Genomic DNA, 5,591 nt, shown 5'->3' with positions numbered 1-5,591 from the left:
TTCATTAAATAATTTGATTAGATGAACTTAATTATCATGAACATAGTCTAAAACATGGCAATATGTCTACAAGGATCAAATGGCCCATGCTAATGTTGCCCTCAACTTCAACGCGTTCCTAGAGAAAACCAAGCTGAAATACGATGGCAGCAACTACACGGATTGGGTCCGTAACCTAAGGATTATCCTCATAGCTGCCAAGAAAGCATATGTCCTTGATGCACCGCTAGGTAAAGCACCTGTTTTCCCAGCAACTCAAGACGTTATGAACGCCTGGCAGTCGCATAGTGATGATTACTCCCTGGTTCAATGCGGCATGCTTTACAGCTTAGAACCGGGGCTCCAAAAGCATTTTGAGCAGCACGGAGCATATGAGATGTTCCAAGAGCTGAAAACGGTTTTCCAAGCTCATGCCCGGGTCGAGAGATATGAAGTCTCCGACAAGTTCTATAGTTGTAAGATGGAGGAGAATAGTTATGTCAGTGAGCACATACTCAAAATGTCTGGGTTGCACAACCGCTTATCTCAGTTGGGAGTTAATCTCCCGGATGATGCGGTCGTTGACAGAATCCTTCAGTCGCTCCCACCTAGCTACAAGAGCTTTGTGATGAACTTCAATATGCAGGGGATGGAAAAGACCATTCCTGAGGTATATTCAATGCTGAAATCAGTGGAGGTGGAGATCAAAAAGGAACATCAAGTGTTGATGGTGAATAAAACCATTAAGTTCAAGAAAGGCAAGGGTAAGAAGAACTTCAAGAAGGACGGCAAGGGAGTTGTCGCGCCCGGTAAGCCAGTTGCCGGGAAGAAGCCAAAGCATGGGCCCAAGCCTGAGACTGAGTGCTTTTATTGCAAGGGAAACGGTCACTGGAAGCGGAACTGCCCCAAGTACTTAGCGGATAATAAGGCCGCCAATACCAAAGGTATATGTGATATACATGTTATTGATGTATACCTAACCAGTGCTCGTAGTAGCTCCTGGGTATTTGATACCGGTGCAGTTGCTCATATTTGTAACTCAAAACAGGAGCTGCGGAATAAGCAGAGACTGGCGAAGGACGAGGTGATGATGCGCATTGGGAATGGTTCCAAGGTCGATGTGATCGCCGTCGGCACGCTACCTCTACATTTACCTACGGGATTAGTTTTAAACCTCAATAATTGTTATTTAGTACCAGCTTTGAGCATGAACATTGTATCTGGATCTCGTTTAATGCGAGATGGCTACTCATTTAAATCTGAGAATAATGGTTGTTCTATTTATGTGAGAGACATGTTTTATGGTCATGCCCCACTGGTTAATGGTTTATTCTTATTTAATCTCGAGCGTGATGTTACACATATTCATAGTGTGAATGCCAAAAGATGTAAGGTTGATAATGATAGTCCCACATAATTGTGGCACTGCCGCCTTGGTCACATTGGTGTCAAACGCATGAAGAAACTCCATGCAGATGGACTTTTGGAGTCTCTTGATTATGAATCATTTGACACGTGCGAACCATTCCTCATGGGAAAAATGACCAAGACTCCGTTCTCCGGAACAATGGAGTGAGCAACCAACTTATTGGAAATCATACATACTGATGTGTGCGGTCCAATGAGTGTTGAGGCTCGTGGTGGTTATTGTTATGTCTTCACCCTCACTGATGACTTACGTAGATATGGGTATGTCTACTTGATGAAACACAAGTCTGAGAGCTTTGAAAAGTTCAAGGTATTTCAGAGTGAGGTTGAGAATCAACGTGACAGGAAAATAAAGTTCTTACGATCAGATCGTGGAGGGGAATATTTGAGTCACGAATTTGGCACACAATTAAGGAAATGTGGAATTGTTTCACAACTCACGCCGCCTGGAACACCTCAGCGTAATGGTGTGTTCGAACGTCATAATCGCACTCTATTGGATATGGTGCGATCTATGATGTCTCTTACCGATCTACCGCTATCATTTTGGGGTTATGCTATAGAGACTGCTGCATTCACTTTAAATAGGGCTCCGTCGAAATCCGTTGAGACGACACCATATGAATTGTGGTTTGGGAAGAAACCTAAGCTGTCGTTTCTGAAAGTCTGGGGATGCGATGCTTATGTCAAGAAACTTCAACCTGAAAAGCTCGAACCCAAATCGGAAAAATGCGTCTTCATAGGATACCCTAAGGAAACTATTGGGTATACCTTCTACCTCAGATCCGAAGGCAAGATCTTTGTTGCCAAGAATGGATCCTTTCTAGAGAAAGAGTTTCTCTCGAAAGAAGTAAGTGCGAGGAAAGTAGAACTTGATGAAGTATTGCCTCTTGAACCGGGGAGTAGCGCAGCTCAAGAAAATGTTTCTGTGGTGCCTGCACCAACTAGAGATGAAGTTAATGATGATGATCATGAAACTTCAGATCAAGTTGCTACTGAACTTCGTAGGTCCAGAAGGACACGTTCCGCACCAGAGTGGTAGGGCAACCCTGTCCTAGAAATCACGTTGTTAGACAATGGTGAACCTTCGAACTATGAAGAAGCGATGGCGGGCCCGGATTCTGACAAATGGCTTAAAGCCATGAAATCCGAGATAGGATCCATGTATGAAAATGACGTATGGACTTTGACTGACTTGCCCGATGATCGGAGAGCCATAGAAAATAAATGGATCTTTAAGAAGACAGACGCGGATGGTAATGTAACCATCTATAAGGCTTGGCTTGTCGCTAAGGGTTATCGACAAGTTCAAGGGGTTGACTACGATGAGACCTTCTCACCCGTAGCGAAGCTGAAGTCTGTCCGAATCATGTTAGCAATTGCCGCATTCTATGATTATGAGATATGGCAAATGGACGTCAAAACGGCATTCCTTAATGGTTTCCTTAAGGAAGAATTGTATATGATGCAGCCGGAAGGTTTTGTCGATCCTAAGAATGCTGACAAGGTATGAAAGCTCCAACGCTCGATATATGGGCTGGTGCAAGCATCTCGGAGTTGGAACATTCGTTTTGATGAGATGATCAAAGCGTTTGGGTTTACGCGAATTTATGGAGAAGCCTGTGTTTACAAGAAAGTGAGTGGGAGCTTTGTAGCACTTCTCATATTATATGTGGATGACATACTATTGATGGGAAATGATATAGAACTCTTGGAAAGCATAAAGGCCTACTTGAATAAGTGTTTTTCAATGAAGGACCTTGGAGAAGCTGCTTACATATTAGGCATCAAGATCTATAGAGATAGATCGAGACGCCTCATTGGTCTTTCACAAAGCACGTACCTTGACAAGATATTGAAGAAGTTCAATATGGATCAGTCCAAGAAGGGGTTCTTGCCTGTATTGCAAGGTGTGAGATTGAGCACGGCTCAATGCCCGACCACGGCAGAAGATAGGGAAAAGATGAGTGTCATCCCCTATGCGTCGGCCATAGGCTCTATTATGTATGCCATGTTGTGTACCAGACCTGATGTAAACCTTGCCGTAAGTTTGGTGGGAAGGTACCAAAGTAATCCCGGCATGGAACACTGGACAGCGGTCAAGAATATCCTGAAGTACCTGAAAAGGACTAAGGATATGTTTCTCGTTTATGGAGGTGACGAAGAGCTCGTCGTAAATGGTTACGTTGATGCTAGCTTCGACACAGATCTGGATGACTCCGAGTCACAAACCGGATACGTGTATATTTTGAATGGTGGGGCAGTCAGCTGGTGCAGTTGCAAGCAAAGCATCATGGCAGGATCTACATGTGAAGCGGAGTACATGGCAGCCTCGGAGGCAGCACATGAAGCAATCTGGATGAAGGAGTTCATTACCGACCTAGGAGTTATTCCCAATGCGTCGGGCCCGATGACTCTCTTTTGTGACAACACTGGAGCTATTGCCCTTGCCAAGGAGCGCGCCCAGGTTTCACAAGAAGACCAGGCATATCAAGCGCCACTTCAACTCCATTCGTGAAAATGTTCAAGATGGAGACATAGAGATTTGTAAAGTGCATACGGACCTGAATCTCGCAGATCCGTTAACTAAACCTATTCCACATGCAAAGCATGATCAACACCAAAACTCTATGGGTGTTCGATTCATTACAACGTAACTAGGTTATTGACTCTAGTGCAAGTGGGAGACTGTTGGAAATATGCCCTAGAGGCAATAATAAAAAGTTATTATTATATTTCCTTGTTCATGATAATTGTCTATTGTTCATGCTATAATTGTGTTATCCGGAAATCGTAATACATGTGTGAATACATAGACCACAACATGTCCCTAGTGAGCCTCTAGTTGACTAGCTCGTTGATCAATAGATGGTTACGGTTTCCTAACCATGGACATAGGATGTCATTGATAACGGGATCACATCATTAGGATAATGATGTGATGGACAAGACCCAATCCTAAGCATAGCACAAGACCGTGTAGTTCGTCTGCTAAAGCTTTTCTGATGTCAAGTATCCTTTTCTTAGACCATGAGATTGTGCAACTCCCGGATACCGTAAGGGTACTTTGGGTGTGCCAAACGTCACAACGTAACTGGGTGGCTATAAAGGTACACTATGGGTATCCCCAAAAGTATCTGTTGGGTTGTGATACGTCTCCAACGTATCTATAATTTTTTATTGCTCCATGCTATATTATCTACTATTTTGGATGTTTATGGGCTTTATTATACACTTTTATATCATTTTTGGGACTAACCTATTAACCCAGAGCCCAGTGCCAGTTTCTGTTATTTTGCCTATTTTAGGGTTTCGAAGAAAAGGAAAATCAAACGGAGTCCAAATGACCTGAAACTTCACGGAACTTATTTTTGGATCAGAAGAAGCCAAGAAGACTTGGAGTCTACGTAAGGGAAGCTTCAAGGAGGCACGAGGTAGGGGGCGCGCCCACCCCCTGGGCGCGCCCTCCACCCTCGTGGGCCCCTCGTGGCTCCCCTGACGTACTCCTTCCGCCTATATATCTCCATATACCCTAAAAACATCCAAGAGCACAATAGATCGGGAGTTCCGCCGCCAGAAGCCTCCGTAGCCACCGAAAGCCAATCTAGACCTGTTCCGACACCCTGTCGGAGGGGGAAATCCCTCTCCGGTGGCCATCTTCATCATCCCGGTGCTCTCCATGACGAGGAGGGAGTAGTTCTCCCTCGGGGCTAAGGGTATGTACCAGTAGCTATGTGTTTTATCTCTCTCTTGTGTTCTTGAGGTGGTGCGATCTTGATGTATCGCGAGCTTTGCTATTATAGTTGGATCTTATGATGTTTTCTCCCCCCTCTACTCTCTTGTAATGGATTGAGTTTTGCACTTGAAGTAATCTTATCGGATTGAGTCTTTAAAGATTTGAGAACACTTGATGTATGTCTAGCCGTGCATATCTGTGGTGACAATGGGATATCACGTGATTCACTTGATGTATGTTTTGGTGATCAACATGCGGGTTCCGCCCATGAACCTATGCATAGGGGTTGGCACACATTTTATGTGTGATGCATATCGTATAATCATGCCCACGGATACTTGAGGTGACATTGGAGTATCTAGGTGACATTAGGGTTTTAGTTGATTTGTTTCTTAAGGTGTTATTCTAGTACGAACTCTAGGGCTGTTTGTGACACTTATAGGAATAG

The sequence above is a fragment of the Triticum aestivum genome, chromosome 2A (assembly GCF_018294505.1).
Source record: "Triticum aestivum cultivar Chinese Spring chromosome 2A, IWGSC CS RefSeq v2.1, whole genome shotgun sequence".
Taxonomy (NCBI): domain Eukaryota; kingdom Viridiplantae; phylum Streptophyta; class Magnoliopsida; order Poales; family Poaceae; genus Triticum; species Triticum aestivum.
This window is presented reverse-complemented; position numbering follows the sequence as displayed.